We start from the raw sequence: 21734 nt of genomic DNA on the forward strand, positions 1-21734 counted from the left end.
ACGGTGGTTCATGCGTGTAATCCCAGCACTTTGAGAGGCTGAGGCAGGTGGATCACAAGGCCAAGATATCCAAACCATCCTGGCCAACATGGTGAAACCTCGTCTATACTGAAAATACAAAAATTATCTGGGTGTGGTGGAGCACATCTGTAGTCCCAGCTACACAGGAGGTTGAGGGAGGAGAATCGCTTGAACCCGGGAGGCGGAGGTTGCAGTGAGCCGAGATCATGCCAGCCTGGTGACAGAGCAAGACTCTGCCTTGGAAAAACAAACAAACCAAAACTGGCAAAAGTGGTCACAGGGCAGTGATGGGAGTAGGACTGCCTTTCACTCTCCAGTACGTTTTGAATGTCGCTTATATTACATATTCAAAATATATGACTACAGCAAATATTTTCAAAGTAACTATGAAAAACTGGGAAAATAATATCTAACACACAGAACTGCTGTATAATTAAAGGATGAAAAACAGGCACTATCAGAGTTCAAAGGAAGAAAGATTAATTCTAGCTTGGATGTCAGAGCGGGGATCGTGTAAAGGAAGTGAGTATTTCAAGTCTTGAAGGATGGAGAAGATTTAAAGAGGCAGAAGTGTGGCGATGATGTCCCAGATGGAGATAAGAACATAGGCGAAGACCATAGCCCAGATGGAGATAAGAACATAGGCGAAGAATATGGCCCAGATGGAGATAAGAACATAGGCAAAGACGATGAAGAGATGAGAAGGTATAAATTCTAAGTGCAGCTCTCAGGCTGGGCTTCAGAACAGGGCTTAGGCAACAAGCTGGAGTGCAAGGCTGATGGCGGGAATGGAAACACTGAAACTCAAACTTGCATATCACGCCCTGATCATGAGCCTTGAATGCCAAGCCAGGGAACCCGTCCTTGATCTTAACAATGAAAAATCACTGGGCCAGGTGTGGCGGCTCATGCCTGTAATCCAGTGCTTTGAGGGGCTGAGCGAGAGGACTGCTTGAGGCCAGGAGTTTGAAACCACTCTGGACAACACGGCAAGACTCTGTCCTTACAAAAAATTTAAAAATTAGCTAGGCAGGATAGCACACCTGTAGTCCCAGCTACTCAGGAGGCTGAGGCGGGAGGATCACCTGAGCCCAGGAATTTAGGGTTACAGGGAGCTGTCATGGCACGCCTGCATTCCAGCCTGAGCAACAGAGCAAGGGCATGTCTCAAAAATCAAATCAAATGAAATAAAATCACTACAAGTTTGTATAGACATAAAGTATAAAATCATACCATATATGATTTAATCCAGCTGTATAATATAAATTAGAGGGGGAAAAGAGAAATTAGGAAGCTATTATAAGAAAACAAGACTCAACTAAGACATGAGCAAAGGCCCTGGGCTCACAGCACTATCTTTATATAAAGGAATGAACTACCACATTTATTTTCATGGCATCACCAATTCAGATACAGGCTACAGTATTCTGGAACCATCTCTGTATCAGTCAAATCAGATGGCCATAATACCGTAGGCAAATACCATCAAAAACACCATAGGATGTGTGGTTTAAGCATTAGTTTATTTCTCACAGCTCGGGAGGCTGGAAGTCCAAGATCAAAGTGTCGGCCAACTCAGTTCCAGGACAGGGACCTCTTCCTGGCTTGCAGACAGCCATCTTTCTTCTTGTTTCCTCACACCAGGGCAGTGAGAGCTCTCTGCTTTCTCTTTTTATTTTTGAGAAAGTGTCTCACTCTGTCACCAGGCTGGAGTGCAGTGGCACAATCTCAGCTCACTGCAACCTCCGACTCCCTGGTTCGAGCAACTCTCCTGCCTCAGCCTCCCGTGTAGCTGGGATTACAGGCACGTGCCACCACACCCAACTAATTTTTGTATTTTTAGTAGAAACAGGATTTCAGGATGGTCTCAATCTCCTGACCTCGTGATCTGCCCACCTCGGACTCCCAAAGTGCTGAGATTACAGGTGTGAGCCACCACACCCGGCCTGGTTTCTCTTCTTCTAAGGGCACCAATCCTGTCAGACCAGGGCCCACGCTCATGACCTCATCTAACCCTAATCACCTCCCAAAGGTCCTACCCCCTAATACTATCACACAGGCAGTTAGAGCTCCAGTACAAGAATCTGGGGGAGACATAAACATTCAGTTTATAACAATGTCTTTTCAATCTTGTTGAAAAAAAACAACCAAATGAGTAGGCGACAAAGTACCTTATATGTAAACAAGTCAGGACTTTTCATATTTCTGCTAACACATTTAGGTCAATTTAAAATGTCTGAAAGCAAGAGTCAGAAGCAGAGATAAATGAAAGTTAGTTACTCTGCATTTTAGGCCCACATTGAGCTGTCTTCCAGTGACATTGTGGCACAAAGAACACTGCTTTCTATTCCTGGTTTTGCCTGTATTTCCCTGTATTTTTCTGTATTTTAACTGGAAAATTTCCCTGTATTTCCGTTTATCTCTAAAATCACTTGGTTGACTTAGCAGACCTCCAAGGTCCCTTCCATTCACAAATTCCACAAATAACTTCCTACCAACAGAGGCTACACAAATAAACTACACTGACGAAGGGGAAAGCTAACACTAGCAAACAATGAGATACACACAAGGTAAGACGTATAGAGAACTGGATCAACCACAAACTGGTGGACGATGAGCCGGCGGTGCATAAAAACACATTCCCTAACGATGGACAGAGAGGCAATGGCGCCGAGGTAGTATTGTTGAAGATTTCCTCTTTTAAATCTTCAAGATAAAGGGCCCCATTGTTTATATTCATTCTGATTCAATGTGAATGTGAAAACTTCCTCCAGGGGACACAGACATCTAAAATCTTCCCAATGTATCCAATTTGTCACTTGATATTTTTACTGACAAGAAAAATGAGGGACTGAATATACAAACAGGTCTTGCCTAATCATATGTAGAAAGACAGAACTCAGATCACAACCTGTAGCTGCCCACCCAGGAAACCAATCCCCTATCTACAGTCAACAGCCAGGAGGCCAGCCAGGCTAGCACATCAGACAGGAAGCCAGACTGCTCTCTCTCCACAACCCAGAGACTAAACCACAACTCTGTCCCAGGTGACCAGGACTTGACTCAAAACTGACAGCCACCCTAATTTTGGCCCATGTTTCCAGTTAGGATCATTCAGAGAAAGCCAAATAAGCCCCTAACCAATCACATAGGACACCCCACTTCTGCACAGCCGCCTCCAGCCCCCACAACAGCCTCCACTGGGAGCCGTTCTTTCCATCCTGAAGCTTCCCCACTCCTCATCCGCCACTCACTTGCATGTCAGTCTCTGCCACACGCAAGTGACGGTGCCGACTCTCTTGCCACAGCAGCTCTGAGAAAGTCGTCTCTGCCTGTCTCATGTGGGTGGCCTTCCTTCATTTTCCTCAAAGAATAAGTCTTAAATGAGGGGCTTCTCTATATGGTCAAGCTACACAATTCAGAAGCCCAGCATGGCAGATTCCAAGCCTGGAAAGACCATACACCCCTCAGGTCCTCTTTCCACAAAACACAGCTTCCTTGAGTTCTTCAGTCACTCCGACCAACCAGGGAAGGAACCACGTGTTATGGAAAGATCAAGGGCCTTGAAGTCAAACTTCTGAGTTCATCCAGTACTTCATCTTTCAACTTAAGAAATTACATGGCCTTGGCCATGCTGGTGGCTCGCATCTGTAATCCCAGCACTTGGGGAGGCTGAGTTGGGTGGATCACCCAAAGTTGGGAGTTCAAGGCCAGCGTAACCAACACAGAAAAACCCCATCCCTACTAAAAATACAAAATCAGCCCGGCCTGGTGGCGCATGCCTGTCATCCCAGCTACTCGGGAGGCTGAGGCAGGAGAATCACTTGAACCTGGGAAGCAGAGGTTGTGGTGAGCCGACATCACACTATTGCACTCCAGCCTGGGCAAGAAGAGCAAAACTGTCTCAAAAACAAAACGAAACAAAACAAATGATGTGACCTTGAACAATTTTCTTAACTTCTCTAAGCCTCTATCTTCATCTTCAATAACATAATTTTACCTCCAAGATTGCATTAAATGGAATCCCACATGTAAACCAGCTGGCAAATATTAGGGGCCCTACAGCTGTGCGCTGCTACTGCCGCCCCACTTTACCCCAAGGGAGAAGCGCAAGATGTCCAGAAAAAGCCTGTTGATCCCTACACCTCAGCATCCTGTGTTCACACAAGGCGCAGTGGCATCCAGACTTACCGGGGTCACCCAAATACAAGACATGGTTTGATTTTTCAACTTAGGTACACATGGCTTCTAACGTTCACCATATGTGATCCATAATTTAGAAGAGATTTTCCTACACTACCCTGTGGTTCTATTTTAGTAGGCTTAGATGTGCCATAATAGCTCACTCTCTTAAGCCCTCTTCAGTATCAAAAACAAAACTTTCATCTGTAACACAGTCATCAACAGTGAAAGTGGAAAAGGCACCTATGAGTCAAAATGACCCTCTGCCCCGCCCTGCCCCACCCTACAAAAAGCTATTCAGGAGGATTTGGGCTGCTTATGAGAACGCTGTCTGTATTCCCAGGGACAGACAAACGCCTACCCTGGTTAGAAGCTGCGCTGCTCAGTCTCTAGGGTAGAAAGTGCCCAAACCCTCTACCCAAGGAGAAGAGAAGCAAATGGGGTGGCTAGGTTCCAGGATGTGGACTGTTTAGTGTGGTTTCTGCAGTCCAGGTCACCGCCATGGGTGAAGCTCTTCCTTCCTTCTTTTCCACCCAAGTGGCCAAGGTCCTACGGCTGCTGTAGGGCCTCTTCCCTATGAGTCAGCCCAGGCATTCCCCTTCCCTTTCCTTCTGTTTTTTTGAGACGAAGTCTCGCTCTGTCACACAAGCTGTAGTGCAGTGGCATAATCTTAGCTCACTGCCACCTCTGCATCCTGGGTTCAAGCAACTCTCTTGCCTCAGCCTCCCAAGTACCTGGGATTACAGGCACCCGCCAAAACGCCCAGCTAATTTTCATATTTTCAGTAGAGACGTAGTTTCAACTTGTTGGCCAGGCTGCTCTCGAACTCCCTACCTCAGGTGATCCACCTGTCTCGGCCTCCCAAAGTGCTGGGATTACAGGCATGAGCCACTGCGTCTGGCCGAGTCAGCCCAGCCATCCTGACTTTTTGTTCTGGTAAAATTACTTTCTTCTACATCTACCTTCCAAGTAGCTAAATCAGAGATCTGGCCCTTGGGGCAGGCTTGAAGAATCCCTGTTTTTGGTCCTCAAGAGGTCCTACCAGGGTCTGGGACAATTCCAAGACTTGTGTTCTGAAAGAGGAAAGAAACCTCACATACACGGCTCTCGCAGAGCTCAGGCAAGGCTTGGGAGGGCCCTAAGGTTTGGGTGTGCCATCTATGATAACAGCTAAGAGATCTGAAGCCAGCTGTCTGGCTTCAAACCTCAATTCCAACAGCACTGGCTGTTTGATGTTAGACGACGTCCCCAGGCTCGCTGTGGTTCAGTTTCCTCACTGTAAAAGGACCACAATAAGAGAGTTGCTCTGAAAGTTAAGTCAATTGGTGCGTATAGGGTATTCAGAATAATGCTTGGCACATGGGGGACTTCAATAGACACGTACTGAACAGAGTAACTTAGCAATTACTAAATATACTCATGCAGGCCAGGCGCGGTGGCTCACGCCTGTTATTCCAAAACTTTGGGAGGCTGAGGCGAGAGGGTCACTTGAGCCCAGGAGTTTGAGACTAGCATGGGCAACACAGCAATATTCCATCTCTAAAACTGTGTGTAACATACATGTATACATACACTCAAATGTTCACAGTGTATTTATAGTATACAAAATAGCTGGAAAACAGACTTAACTATTCACAATGGTTACTTCTAGAGAAGGGGAAATGCAAATTTCAGCTTTTTACCCCACACATATATTCTTGTATCATCTGAAATATTTAAGCAAATTGTATGTATAAATTTGCCCCGAAACACATAGCAGAACAATGTAGTTTTCACTCAAAAATCTTCAAATCGTGATGGAATTGTCCTGTGAAAGTAAAGTTATAGAGATGAAAAGCCTCCCTCCAGCCTAAATGCTCTTTCATATGACCTATATTACACAAACCAATGCAGACACCCCAATCCTTTCCCCACTGTCATAAGAATTTTTCAGTGAACTGCGTTCCCCTTTACAAACTACATGATAGTTACAGTTACCAGGCAAGAACGTGGATCCAGTTCTGCTTTTTCAAAGGCCAATGTTTCTCCCATAATAGCAATGCATTCTTCAACCGGTCAACTGCCCCCAACACCTGAGCTCTCTGTTGTACACAACTCAACGAGGCCTGGGAGAAAACAGGTGCAAATTTCACTTAGTAACAACACATCCCGCCTGATTCCTCTGCTGGGCTAGTTCTCAAGTCGTCTTTTTCTAAGCTTTCATTCGGCTCTACCACACGTACCTAGGCTGGGTAAAACACTTGACCAGGTTTTTTTTTTCGAGACGGAGTTTCACTGGGTCGCCCACGCCGGAGTGCAGTGACGCCATCTCGGCTCAGAAGCCAGCGCCCGGGTCCATGCAGTCCCCTCCGCGGCAGACGCGGGGAGCCGGGGAGCAGAGGGGACCGGCCCCTATCGGCAGGGCGACCGGGACCCCCGCGCGGGCCCACGCGATATCGTAGCAGGCGCGAAGCCCCCGGTGCCACCCGAGGCCGAGACAAAGCCCAGGCGCAAGGACCCCGGATCCCGACCTCGGACCCTGCGGAACCCAGCTCGGAGCCGCCAAGCCCGGGGCAGAGACCCCCGCCCGGTCCGGAGACCTCGTTGCCCGTTCTCACCTCAGGCCGCCGCCTCGGAGCGCTGGCTCCTCGCCGCGGCGCCTGGGCCTACTGGAGCGCATCTGAGCAGCCGACAGAGCCGAGGCAGCCTCAACCACGGAGCCCCGGGGCGGGGCCGCTGCCGCCGCTTCAGCCCGTGTTCCACGCTCAGGATCCGGCTGGGATCAAGGAGCTGCAGCTGTCGCGGGGCTGCGGCCGGAACACACACCATGCAGGTGCACAGGGCCCCGCCTGCCGCCCGCCGCCTCGCCCCCAGCGGAGTCGGGCGCCCAGGGCCCGCCCCCCGGCCAATGGGGAGCGAGCCGCGCGGAGAGGGCGGGACCTAGGGGAACAAATGGAGGCTGGGCGGGGCGGTGCTGGGATTGGGCGTACAGGGTTCCCCGGGAGGACCCGACCCAAGAGCTGGCCGGATCCCGGCCTCCTAGAAGACCCAGCTCTATGTCCACCTGCAGTCTGCTCTACAGGACGCGCTCATCTCAAGCCCAGAACTCAGGCTTTTAGGACAGAGAGCGAGAGACAGGCTTGCTTTACAAAAAGTGAAACTGAGGTCCAAGGAATAGGATTGCCTGCTGCTCGAAGTCACGTAGTCCCATTCACTCAGTCACTTTGTGATTCAGCAAACATTTGGAAGCACCTATGGTGGGCTTTAGGAGTGAAGTAGGGCCGGGCGCGGTGGCTCGCGCCTGTAATCCCAGTATTTTGTGGGGCCGAGGCAGGTGGATCACTTGAGGCCAGGAGTTCGAAACCAGCCTGGCCAACAAGATGAAACCCCATCTGTGCTAAAAATACAAAAACTTAGCCGATCGTGGTGGTGCGTACTTGTGGTCCCAGGTACTGGGACCTGTGTAAAACAGGACCTGGACCCTGAAGGCACTCACTCAGGGATGCTGCTGGGATGGGTGGATGCACATTTCAGGTCTTCATGGTGGCTGAGGCTGACCTCATCCCCATCGCTCTTCTCACAGACACCTGAACACTCATCACTCCCACGCTCACACCCACCACTGAAAGCCTGGCCCCTAATCTGATTTGCCTAACAAGGTCTCCAGATGAACAACATGCTTCCCTATCTCTCCCCTGCTAGGGCCCCACTGTGCTCTGGGATGTACTCAGGGATCAGGAGAACAAAACCTCAGGGAGTGAAAGGACATTCCAGGGTGCAGGCCTCTGCATCCCCCTCCATGCCCTCACCCCTGCCTGACACACCCTCACCCCTGTACCTGGCCAGCTCCTACCAACCCTTAAATTCTCACCAAGTTCAGTGGTGGCAGCCACACCCTAAAGTGACTGACTTCCCAATAACCTATGCCCTTGCATAGTCTTCCTGACCTTGGGTACGAGCAAACCGGTGACTGGCTTCTAACCCATAGAGCCTGGCAAAAGCAATGGGATGTCACTGTCACAGTGCATCACCTTCACACACTTGAGAGAAATGTTCCGCCTGCAGGCGCTGCCGGAGGGAGATGATATGCTGAGAAAAGACCTTTGGAGGGGCCCCGTAGGCAAGGAAGCAAAAAGCTGGGCCCTTGCCAAGCGGGTCCGAGGAAATGAATTCTGCCAGCAACCTCAGCGGACCTGGAAATGGATTCTGCCCTGGTGGAGCCTCAGATGATAATGCAGCCCAGCTGCTTAGCGTTAGATCCCAAACACAGGATCCGCTAAAATGTGCTCAACTCCTAGCTTGCCAAAATTGGCTTAAAGGTGTGTGTTGTTTTAAGCTTCTCAGTTGTTAGTTATTGCCTGTGAAAGTGTTAAAATATGAGACAATAACTTAGGTCCCTTCCCCATCACACACATTCTTCTTTCTGGCATTCATCACAATTATAGTTATTGATTGAAAATCTCCCTCTTGACTGGGTGCAGTGGCTCAGGAGTTCCAGACCAGCCTGGCCAACATGGTGAAACCCCATCTCTACTAAAAATACAAAAATTAGCTAGATGTGGTGGTGCAATCCTGTAATCCCAGCTACTCGGAAGGCTGAGGCAGGAGAATTGCTTGGATCCAGAAGGCAGAGGTTACAGCGAGCCGAGGTGACACCATTGCACTCCAGCCAGAGTGACAAGAACAAAACTCCGTCTCAAAAAAAAAAAAAAATTGTCTCTTGCCACTAGCATGAAGGTCCCATGAGAAGAAAAACGGAAACTCTTGCTCATAACAGTGCCCCAAATGCCCAGCACGGTGTAGTTCTAGGGCAGTGGGTCGATGGTGGAAGCTTCTGGTTGGAGGGCCCAGCTGGCCCTCCCAACTGCCTTCTCCCTGGTGAGGTTCCATTATAGAGAACAGAATAGTTTCTTGCCTTTCTAGAGTCCCTCTTAGTGGGGATTGGCCAAGTGACATTGTCCTGCCCTGGGACACATAAGTGGAAGTTGGCTGAAAGGTTTCTAGCCATGGTGTGCTGGGGCGATTTGAACCAGGACATGAGATCTGACCATCCTTGTTCGGGAATTCTGCAAGTTGGTTGTTCAACACATTCAGTACTTCAAAATATTAAATAATATAAACTCGCAAATTAAAAAATGCATTAGACCAGCAAATTAAAAAATGCATTAGACCAGCAAATTAAAAAATGCATGGCCCACGTCTAACACATTGGAAGCCTGAGGCAGGAAGATCACTTGAGCCCAGGAGTTCAAGACCAGCTTAGGCAAAAAAGGAAGACCCTGTCTCCACAAAAAATTTTAAAATTAGCTAGGCATGGTGGTGTGTGCATCCAATCCTAGCCACTCAGGAGGCTGAGGTGGGAGGATCGCTTGAGCCATCTGTTCAAGGCTCCAATGAGCTATGATAGTGTCAATGCACTCCAGCCTGGGTGACAGAGCCAGACCCTATCTCAGAAATAAGCATATTTCATATATCAATAAATTTATAATAAATGTATATTTATATATACATTTATGTATTACAATTATATATTTAGATGTAAATATATATTTCTTGTTTTATTTATTTATTTTGAGACGGAGTTTAACCCTTGTCACCCAGGCTGGAGTGCAATGATGCAATCTGGGCTCACCACACTCTCCACCTTCCGGGTTCAAGTGATTTTCCTGCCTCAGTCTCCTGAGTAGCTGCGATTACAGGCACGCACCACCATGCCTGGCTAATTTTTGTATCTTTAGTAGAGATAGGGTTTCTCCATGTTGGTCAGGCTAGTCTCGAACTCCTGACCTCAAGTGATCTGCCCACCTCGGCCTCCCAAATTGCTGGGATTACAGGTGTAAGCCACTGTGCCCAGCCTATATGTTATATTTATATATTATAATTATGTATATTAATTTTATATACTTATATATAAATATAAATATAAAAACTTTCCTTGCCTTCTCTTGTTTCTACCTACAGTCAGTCCCATGACTTCAAATACTATCTACATGTAATAATTTTAAATGTATATTTTATATATATATATATATATTTTTTTTTTTTGAGACGGAGTCTCGCCCTGTAGTCAGGCTGGAGTGCAATGATGCAGTCTCAGATCACTGCAACCTCTGACTCCTGGGTTCAAGCGATTCTCCTGCCTCAGCTTCCCAAGTAGCTGGGCTTACAGGCTCCCAGCACCACGTCCAACTGATTTTTGTATTTTTAGTAGAGACAGGGTTTTGCCATGATGGCTAGGTGGGTTTCGAACTCCTGACTTTAATTTGTCTCCCGCCTCGGCCTCGTAAGGTGCTGGGAATACAGTGCTGGTCAAAATATTTTTCTGTTTCCAAGCACTTTACATGAGAGGAAAGCGGAGAATAAGTCATCTGACACTCTACTGTTAAAAAAAAATCTTTGTGCCTCTCTTCTTTTCATCTTTCCTAAGTGTACATATTACCAAAATGTCTTTAGGTTGAGGTCCCCACGTGAAAACTTTACAGGGTGTCGAGTTCTCAGCCACCCTCCTGTCTTTTCCTAGTCCTGGTATTTTAGAACTGTCTGGGGATGACCCAGGATACCCACAGTGGCCATGTCTTTTGGAGGGTCTAGTGAGTATCAGCCCCGGGGTCATCTCATCGCCAAGGACAGCCTGAGGTAGAGGGTAGAGTCTCTCAGGGGAGTAGCTGGATGCTCTTGGCCTTAGAGGAATCTCCTGGTATAGTTTCATCTAAAATGGTGACCCCTTGGGGTTATTAAACTTTTAGGACATTAAAATGAATGGACAATACAACGTAATGTGATTAAAGCTAGGTCATTAAAACTGTTCCTCCAGCTGGAGTTTTTATTCCTCGGAGACACATTGACGGTCTGCCAATGGGATGGTGACATTGAGAGGAAAAGGCAGAAATGATTTCTGCTCTCTAGATTGTCTCAGACTTGTGAAGAGAGAAAAACTGTCCCAAAGGACAAGGAAAACCCACCCCAGAGAGGATGTGCAACAACCTGAACATTAAAATGCACTGAAGGCGCACAGGAGGACAAAGAGCAGTGCCAGTGCCTCCTAGGTGGTCACTGAGTACTTTACTGAACAGGATGGGTGTCCCAAGGGATAGAATGGCCTGCCGTGACACTTAGAAAGGTGTTGGAGTCTGCACTGCCTCTCCCTGAATTTGTTACCTTGAAAAGGCTTCTCCACTTATTTGAGTTTCAGTTTTTCATTGACTGTAAGATACATTTTTATCTGTACAGCTTGAAAGATAAACATACTATTTCCAAAGGGGCAAAGTAAAATGATGTATTTTATTTGCTAAAAATTCGTATTTATTTATTGCCCAGAGTGAGTGTAGTATTAAAGGTCTGTTCTTTTCAAAGGTAATTTCAAATGGAATTGTAGGACTTAGCTTTGTCAATGCTACCGCTGAAATAAAAGTGTGATAGATAAATTGGTGATTTACAAAGATTCACCAAAATGTCAGTTTCCCTCTTGTAGCATGGTGAAGAATTTATGACAGTGGACACATCTGTATCCTCTTATCTGGATACCTGAGGGTTTTTTTTTTTTTTTTTTGAGACACTGTCTTGCTCTGTAGCCCGACTAGAGTGCAGTGGCGCCATCTCTGCTTACTGCAACCTCCGCCTCCCGGGTTCAAGTGATTCTCCTGTGTCAGCCTCCTGAGTAACTGGGATTATAGGCAGCTACCACCACACCCAGCTAATTTTTGTGTTTTTAGTAAACATGGGGTATTAGGCCTGGCACAGTGGCTCAGGCCTGTAATCCCAGCACTTTGGGAGGCCAAGGTGGGCGGATCATGAGGTCAGGAGTTCCACAGCAGCCTGACCAACATGATGAAAACCTGTCTCTATTAAAAATACAAAAAAATTAGCTGAGCCTGGTGGCAGGCACCTGTAATCCCAGCTACTCGGGAGGCTGAGGCAAGAGAATTGCTTGAACCCAGGAGGTGGAGGTTGCAGTGAGCCAAGATGTTGCCACTGCACCCCAGCCCAAGCGACAATGTGAGACTCCATCTCAAAAAAAACAAACAAACAAACAACAAAACGACAGGGTTTTGATATGTTGGTCTGGCTGGTCTCAAACTCCTGACCACAGGTGATCGCCCTCCTCAACCTCCCAAGCTGCTGGGATGACAGGCGTGAGCCACCATGCCCTGCCCACTCTATTTTCTTTTTATTCCCTAAATTTTAATATGTTTGAGTTTGTCTGTTCCTTTGTTACTGTTTTCTTACATAAAAGAAATTCTGCCTAATCCTTCGGAAAAAGAAAAAATCTTCCTGTGACTTCTGAAAGTGTTCTGGTTTTATCTTTCACATTTGAATATATAATAAGTTGATTATGGTTCATGGAATAGAGAAGAATACAATGCATTTTCCCAAGTAGATGCCAGCCTGGTTTGTCTCATATTTTAAAATGCATGTGATTTCTTTTTCTATTCTACAGTGCCTACTCTATCATTCATCAACTTTCCATATAAATGCTGGGTCATTAACACTTTTTTTTCCCTTTGATCTTCTTACTCATCTCTCTGCTAATACTGTGCTGTCCTGAATATTTTCGTTTGAAAATCTTAGAAGTATGTTAGACAAGCCATCACTCTTTTTTGAGATGACTAAAAATCATTAGACATTTGTCATTTTTACTACGTAAGAAAAAGTAGTTTTTCTTGCCCAAAAACAACCTGAGTTGGGAATTTCTGTGATTTCATAGGAATAACATCTGGAAGTGGTGATATAAATGTCATTTTAAAAAACATGTGTCGCATTTCCTCTTATTCCTTTCTACCTTGATATTGTGCAATAGAAATTTTTAAAATTGTGACATTAGTATTACCAAATATCAATTATTGGTTTTATTTACTACTCAGTTAAATCTAATGAGCCTACTCTGTCTTGGTGTAATCACATCACATGGGCTCAACTCCTCAGTTAACAAGTGACAGCATGTGTAAAATATTGTCTACCAGGGAAATTCATTGAACACTTAGTGTTCAGACTGTGTTTTGGTGTCTGGTTCCCTAAGCACCACTGCAGTGACACAAAATAATAGACCTTCAGCAGAAAAAGTTTTGGCAAATATAAGCCATTTAGATGCAGTGAGTCATTCTTATTACTTGGGTTGGTGGAATCCCTTTCAAAATGTAAGTTACTAATACAAACAAAGATGGAACTTTGCGAGCAGGCATTTTTAAGAATAAGTAGTCTCAAGACTTATAATATTAACTCTCTTATGCACATCAGGTAGGACTTTATTATGACAGATACTAGAAATGTACAAAGTGAAGTTAAATGGTAACTCCTAGCAACATATCTTACGCCCTGGTTTCTCTAATAAGATGGGAGTTTCTACTTTGCTGTTGCCTTTTTGAATAGTTCAATTCTAGCATTCGTACTGCTGTGTGGGAGGGAGTATGTGTGAACAGAGTAAGAGTTGTGACAATCAAGTCACAGAATAAATGCTTGAAATTTTAGAATCATGTAAACAGCTTATGGATTGAGTATAGATTCCCAGTGCTGTCAGTTCCACCCATCCTTCTATCCACATGTGTGGGATGTTCTAGGACCCCGTGGCTTTTGAGGATGTGGCTGTGAACTTTACCCAGGAGGAATGGGCTTTGCTAGATTCTTCTCAGAAGTTTCTCTGCAGAGAAGTGATGCAGGAAACCTGCAGGAACCTGGCTTCTGTAGGTGAGAATGACAAAACATTTCACTTAATTACAGAAGTATTTCCCTATCATCAGTGCTATTTGTGATTTGGAATGTGGCAAGGGAATGATTTGGTGAAGAAATCAGGCATGGGCACTCTGTACAATGAACATGAAATCTAGTAATGTTTCTATAGTTTGTAAAAATTTATGATAATTTTGTGGGTCTGTATTTTAGGAAACAAATGGAAAGGCCAGAATATTGAAGATCACTTTGAAAAATCTGGCAAAGAGATAAGATAATTTGCACTGAGGAGAGGAAATAAAGTCCTCTGAAGGAATCTTAGCTTGTCATGAACTTAAAAACAAGCGATCAAAACAAATAAGAGTCACTTGAAATTTATTTCTTTTTAGAAAAATTTCACCCAAAATGTAATGTGCTTCAGTGTAGCAGTCAGTATTTGGAAAACAGTTTACTTGAAAATAGTACTACAAAATTGTGCACATGAATGTTACTAATTTGGTCATAGCCATGCAGGTGGTAGCGGTGTTTTCAGTAGTAACCCATTTACTTTCAAATAATTCAGTCATGGCAAAAAAAAAAAAAAAAAAAAAAAAGCATTTTCCTGGGTATTGGTAGCAGTGTAAGTCAAAGACCTATTAATAAGTAGAAAGTTATTAAACCAACCAATAATAATGTGCTTGTCTTTTTTTTTTTTTTTTTTTTTACAGAATTCATATGATACAGAGACTGTGTGAAAGCAAAGACGGTAGTCAGTATGGACAGTTGTCAGCCAAATTCCAAAGCTTGATCTGAATGAGAACATTTCTCCTGGATTAAAACAATGTGAATGAAGTATTTGTGGAAAAGTCTTTGTACGTCATTCCCTCCTTAACAGGCACATCTTAGCTCACTCAGGATACAAACCATATGGAGAGAAGCAACATAAATGTGAACAGTGTGGGAAACTCTTCGTTTCTGTTCCAGGTGTTAGAAGACACATGATAATGCACAGTGGAAATCCAGTTATACATGTACGATATATGGGAAAGCTTTTTATTTTCTCAATTCAATTGAAAGACATCAGAGAACTCACACAGGAGAAAAACCCTATAAATGTAAACAATGAGGTAAAGCGTTCACTGTTTCCGGTTCTTGTCTAATACATGAACAAACTCATACTAGAGAGAAACCCTACGAATGTAAGGAATGTAGAAAAACATTCAGATTTTCTTGTTCCCTTAAGATGCATGAAAGGACTCACACGGGAGAAAGACCCTATAAATGTACCAAATGTGATAAAGCCTTCAGCTGTTCCACTTTCCTTGGTTACTATGGAGGCATTCATACTGGAGAGAGACCCTATGAATATAAACAATGTGGCAAAGCCTTTAGTCATTTGAGTTCCCTTTGTAACCATAGAAGTACTCATACGGGAGAGAAACCCTATGAATGTAAACAATGTGACCAAGCCTTCAGTCGCCTCAGTTCCCTTCACCTCCATGAAAGAATTCATACTGGAGAAAAACTCTATGAATGTAAGAGATGCGGTAAAGCCTACATTCGTTCCAGTCAGTTTACTCGCCATGAAAGAAGTCATGATATAGAGGTTGGGTGTAGTGACTCAGCCTATAATCCCAGCACTTTGGGAGGCCAAGGAGTGTGTATTGCTTAAGCCCAGGAGTTTATAACCAGCCTGGATTAAAACAATGTGAAACAACCTGGGCATCATGGTGAAACCCCGTCTCTACAAAAAATAAAATAATGTCAGGCGCGGTGGCTCACGTCAGCTACTCGGGAGGCTGAGGTAGGAGAAGGACGTGAACCCAGGAGGCAGAGCTTGCAGTGAGCCGAGATCGCACCACTGTACGCCAGCCTGGGCGACACAGCGAGACTCCGTCTCAAAACAAATAAATAAATAAAAATAATTAACTGGGCATGGTGGCACATTTCAGTGGTCTTAGTTCTTTTTCAAGGACATAAAAAGCAATGGGGGGTTGGGGAAAAGCCCTGTGCATGCAGATCACGAGGTCAGGAGATCGAGACCATCCTGGCCAACATGGTGAAACCTCGTCTCTACTAAAAATACAAAAAGTAGCTGGGTGTGGTAGCATATGCTTGTAATCCCAGCTACTCAGGAGGCTGAGGCAGGAGAATCACTTGTACTCAGGAGGCGGAGGTTTCAGTGACCCGAGATTCTGCCACTGCACTCCAGCCTGGTGACAGAGTGAGACTCCATTTCTAAATAAATAAATCAATACACAAACAAATAAATAAAGCCCCTTGAATGTAAGAAATGTGGTAAAACATTTACTCTTTCCCATTCCCGCATAAACATGAAGAGGCTCACACTGCAGAGAAACCTTCAGAATGTAGGAATGTGGCCAAACCTTCCGATTTTCCTGTTTTTGAAGATTTGGGAGGACTCAGACTGGAGAAAAGCCTTTTGAATCTAAATTTGTGGTAAGGCCTTCAGTTGTGTTAGTTCCATATGAAGACATCAGCTCAGTCCTGAGAAAAACCCTATGAATGTCCAGAACGTGGGAATGTTTCATTTCTCTCATCCCCACTCAAGGACCTATGAAAATGCACACTGTAGCTGGCTGGACCTTGTAAATACAAGAACGTACACAGGATTAAGACTCTAATAGTTTAGAAACTGCAAGAATATTTTCAGTTTTCACATTTACTTGAAAAGTCATGTGAAAACTCCCATGGGAAAGAAGCTCTATAAGTGAAGCTTTTCTAATTTGGAAAGCCTGACGCAAATTAATTATCGTGCAGTGTTTGAAAAAAGTGTATGAAATGTTACACAAGTTACAAGTATATTGTTTTTATCAGTGACTCATTCTTAAAGAGTCTTGAGTATGCATTTCACGTTGTTTTGCAGGGAACCCTTGAGGTGAGAGTTGTGTAAATGCTCTTTAAGCAGTAGTACTTGAGTTTCATAGATAATGAGATGAAGTTTGTTGGTAGAATTTTTGTCTATTCATTTGATAATGTCCTGGATTCATGGTTGAATTTTGATGTTTTTCTAATATGTAGGTAAGTTCAATTTTTTTATTTCATTATTATCTTTTTTTGAGATAGAGTCTCACTCTGTTGCCCAGGCTGGAGTGCAGTGGTGTGATCTCGGCTCACTGCAACCTCCACCTCCTAGGTTTAAGCGATTCTCCTGCCTCAGCCTCCTGAGTACTTGAGACTACAAGCGCCCGCCACTACATCCAGCTAATTCTTTGTATTTTTAGTAGAGACAGGATTTCGCCATGTTGGCTAGGCTGGTCTTGAACTCCCGACCTCATGATTTGCCTGCCTCGGCCTCCCAACGTGCTGAGATTACAGACATGAGTCACCGTGCCCGTCCAGGTAAGTTTCATTTGTACGTATTGCCCTGTGATTAATGGACCAGTGAATAATGATTGTGAATTTTTGAGATAGTCTTACTAGCCTCATTTGGTAAACTTTGATTATACCTTGTTCATTATACACATTCCACCTTTCTTTATTAAAGGTAAAATTACTCTTGATGTAAAGATGTTTGTTTTTTGCTAATACTGAGTTGGTATTAATTCCTAAGTACATAAAGTTTATCATAGAGTATCATCTCGTGAGTTCTTTACATCTGTTGCCCTTTATTCTTTATTATTTCTGTCTGTTATTTGGATCGTTCACTTTGAAGGAAGGAGAGAGGACTGTGATAGGACGATACGTTGTAACCAATCTGAGGGAGGAAGCATTCAGTCTCTCAGTCACATATGATAACATTGAGCTTTTCATCGATGCCTTTGGTGTTGTAGAAGATCGTATTACACCATTAAGGTATGATAGTTTATATATTGTATTTTAGAGTATTACAGTCCTACCAGTCAGTGTCACATGATTCAGTTCCCTACCAGTCAACAGACAAACCAATCACGTACTCCTGTAGGAACAAAGGAACATCCTCAGCCGGGCACAGTGACTCACGCCTGTAATCCCAGCACTTAGGGAGGTCGAGGCGGACGGATCACGAGGTCAGGAGATTGAGACCATCCTGGCGAACACGGTGAAACCCCGTCTCTACTAAAACTACAAAAAATCAGCCACGCATGGTGGTGGGCACCTGTAGTCCCAGCTTCTAGGGAGGCTGAGGCAGGAGAATGGCATGAACATGGGAGACGGAGCTTGCAGTGAGCCGAGATCACACCACTGCACTCCAGCAAGGGTGATAGAGCGAGATTCTGTCTCAAAATAAAGGAAAAAAAAAGGGAACATCCTCACTTTTGTAAAGTGATACCACTCCCGGCTCCCAAGTTAATCCCTGTTTGGGCCTGTGGGAGCTTACGCCATCTTCCTATATGTAATTAATAACTGATGTCTGGCTTATCTGTTTAGTAATAGATATTATGTGTTTAACGGTGCCAGTAAACTTAGGGTGCTCATTTCTTCCTCACCAGTGGGGTGCATGAGACGCTATTGAAACAATTGGCAACGCAACACGAATGGAATGGACCAGCCCTCATGCAGGACACCTGCTCAACTTGACCTACCTGCTGTTGGCTGATGGTTTCGTAACACATCAGCAGTCACCTGAATCAGAACCATGAGCTGACGATGGGCCTTCCCTTTGTTCTGCACAGTGTTTTGTGGTCTTCAGGTGTTGTCATCTTCTCCCACACTAAAATGCTCTCATCTCCTAGACATGAATGTTTAATTGCACCCCAGCATGACATTTGGCCTGTGCTTAACAGGCAGTTTTGAGGCCCCGGATTATTAATGCACAGAAGCACAGCACATAAGCCGACACTTAAGTCCTAATTAGCAAGAATCAGGCTGTATCTCTGTAGTCCCTGCATCTACTCTGGTCACCATCTCTGTATGTTTAGGGCAGCCATGTGAACATTATTAATTACTGTACACTCCAAGACAATAGTAATTATGTAGGCAGAAGTAGTGGCCTTGTTTGTTTCTTGTGCTGCTGCTCCCCTTGCCGCTGTCCCCTACACCCTCCTGATGAGGTGTACATCCATGGTGCCTCATGGTTCAAGAGAACTAGTAGATGGCTCACAAGAACACTCTGTCGCTACTGTCTGTGCCTCTGTCACAACAAATATCCTGATCCTTCAGTTTTAAGGGTGCAGGGCCATTTTCCTCCCTTTCTTACTGGTAGTTCTCAAGATAACTGTATGATATGCTGGGAAAGCAATATCCTGATAATCAGGTGACATTGGTCAGAACAGCCCCAGGCTCTGTTAGAGTCCCTGCTTGAAACAGAGTGGCCTTTAACGTTTGTGTCCAGCAAACCACATCGTGGGAGAAAACCCAAGGTGGGCTGCTTTCTGGGGTCTCTCAGTTGTAGTGCAAGTGAAGCATTTACAGTCAAAACTCCATCCATCTGCTCTGGGTAGCCTTCCTGATCTTGTGGTAGCGGTTCATATTGAATCCTAGGCTTCTGTTGTCTTTTGTTTGTTATTTGTAAGTAATAAACTCACTTTATGGAATTTATGTATGGATGTGTTTGGTCTCATTGTACTCAGAAAAGTTGGTAGCCATTACACAGTGAACCCGCTTCATAATTGGTGAAAACACCTATGCCCCCCTTGTGCCACAGCAAGGAGGTTAACTCAGCCAAACATAAACTTCATGTTCCTAAAACCCTGTAGCACAATTATTACCATGTGGGAGGCCTTTAACGATGGTGATACTGATTTGAAGAACTCTGAAGGAAGAAATTTACACAAATGGGTTGGGTACACGGAAGTCCCTCCTAACTTAAAGCAAACCTTACTTTCCTCTGCCTAAAAAGAGTGGAGAGGGCAGGCACGGTGGCTCGGGCCTGTAATCTGAGCACTTTGGGAGGCCAAGGTGGGCAGATCACAAGATCAGGGGTTCAAGACCAGCCTGACCAACATGGGGAAGCCACATCTCTACTAAAAATACAAAAATTAGCCAGGCGTGGTGGTGGGCACCTGTAATCCCAGCTACTTGGGAGGCTGAGGCAGGAGAATTGCTTGAACCTGGGAGGTGGAGGTTGAAGTGAGTCAAGACCATGCCACTGCACTCCAGTCTGGGTGAGAGGGCAAGACTCCGTCTCAGGGAAAAAAAAAAAAAAAAAAAAGGGTGGATAAGAACTGAAACAGGTTTAAAATTTCACCTAATTGGGAATGCAAAGTTTACAAAAATAATATTTAAAATAAAATGCTAAATGAGTGCTCATTGAATTTTATGCCTCCACAAAGTAGGTTGTGAATTAACTTCCACATCTGTTGAAAGCCACCAAAGTTGGGAAGCCTGCATGTCTGAAATTCACATGTGGCTCAAATAAGAATTATACCTGGGGATACCCAAAAGTTTAAATATGGTATCCCCTGTAATATTATGAGGAATTACTATACAGAAAACAGGTTGCCTTCCTTTAACTCTGTAAATAATATTATCTTGCCTAAATTCTCCAAAACGCATCGCTCTGCGGTATCCTATAGTGGACATAGGTTTCCTGACCAATGAGCACTAAAAGTAAGTGTGTGCAACTCACCTATGTTCTTATCAAAATGGAAATCCCCGAATCCCACCAGTTAGAATAACATGACAGAATGTCAGGTTTTTGGAATATATAGGTTTTCTGTAAGGTTATTAGGTATTGATTCCATTTTTAAAGTAGATATCAATATTTTTAGATTACCTATTTCTCCTATGTTTTAGTATTAATAGATTGTGTCTTTTAATTCATCCAGTTGGTCTAATTTACCAAGTTTGTGGGTTATGGAGATTGTAATATTCTTTATTATGTTATCATCCATGGGCTCTCTAATATAAAGGCCTCTTTTAATTTTTCTATTATTAGGTTGTTGTCAAAGTAATTGTGGTTTTGGACCGTGAATTTTAAATTTTTATAACTAGGCTGCAACACATCTTTATTAATCAAAATAGAACCCATTACAATGGACTGGGCACAGTGGCTTACACCTGTAATCCCAGCACTTTGGGAGACTGAGTCGGGTGAATCAGGAGGTCAGGAGTTTGAGACCAGCCTGACCAACGTGGTGAAATCACGTCTCTACTAAAAATACAAAAAGTAGCCAGTGTGGTGTCAAGTGCCTGTAATCCCAGCTACTCAAGAGGCTGAGGCAGGAGAATCTCTTGAACCCAGGAGGCAGAAGGTAGAGTGAGCCAAGATTGCACCTTTGCACTCTGGCCTGGGCGACAGAGTGAGACTAGGTCTTAAAAAAAAAAAAAGAAACCATTACATTGAACACATTTTTGCCAATGAGAAATAAACTTATTTATTCCGTGCTTTCAGGGTTCGGTGAACTCTTGGAAAGCATTTTCTGCATCCTGCTGGTTGTGTAAGTGTTTTCCCTGCAAAAAGTTGTCAAGATGCTTAAAGAAGTGGTAGTTGTTTGGCGAGAGTTCAGGTGAATATGGCAGATGAGACAAAACTTCATAGCCCAGTTTATTCAACTTTTGAAGTCCTGGTTGTATGACATGTGGTCATGCGTTGTGGAGAACTGGGCCCTTCATGTTGACCAGTGCCAGCTCCAGGTGCTGCAGTTTTCCATGCATCTCATCGATTAACTAGGCATACTTCTCAAATGTAATGATTTCACCAGGATTCAAAAAGTGTAGTGGATCAGAAGACCGGCAGCTGACCACCAAACAGTGACCATGACCTTTTTTTGGTACAAGTTTGACTTTGGGAAGTGGTTTGGAGCTTCTTCTCAGTCCAACCAGTGAGCTGGCTGTTGTATGAAATCCACTTTTAGTGGCATGTCACAATCTGATCAAGAAATGGTTCATTGTTGTTTCATAGAATAAGAGAAGATGACACTACAAAAGGATGATTTTAAAAATATTTGGTCAGCTCATGAGGTACCCACTTATCAAGATTTTTCAGCTTTCCAATTGGCTTCAAATGCTGGATGACCATAGAATGG

At 44.4% G+C, this 21734-nt stretch overlaps 1 long non-coding RNA gene and 1 pseudogene across 2 annotated transcripts in view; one reads left to right on the top strand and one right to left on the bottom strand.

Annotated features, from left to right (window-relative positions):
• Positions 1-6743, bottom strand: part of LOC140711297 (SH3 domain and tetratricopeptide repeat-containing protein 1-like) — a 41141-nt pseudogene extending 34398 nt beyond the window's left edge.
• LOC140711299 (uncharacterized) overlaps positions 1-20145 on the top strand; it is a 32772-nt gene extending 12627 nt beyond the window's left edge. Inside the window, exons 1-3 of one of the 2 annotated variants that reach the window (XR_012092465.1) lie at positions 12894-13863; positions 14553-17187; positions 18258-20145. This is a non-coding gene — a long non-coding RNA (uncharacterized lncRNA). Of the gene's footprint in view, positions 1-12893; positions 13864-14552; positions 17188-18257 lie in introns of those variants that run through there. The other variant, XR_012092464.1, reaches the window with a different exon arrangement.
• Positions 20146-21734: the final 1589 nt, after the last annotated feature.

The sequence above is a fragment of the Chlorocebus sabaeus genome, unplaced genomic scaffold (assembly GCF_047675955.1).
Source record: "Chlorocebus sabaeus isolate Y175 unplaced genomic scaffold, mChlSab1.0.hap1 unalloc_scaffold_532, whole genome shotgun sequence".
Taxonomy (NCBI): domain Eukaryota; kingdom Metazoa; phylum Chordata; class Mammalia; order Primates; family Cercopithecidae; genus Chlorocebus; species Chlorocebus sabaeus.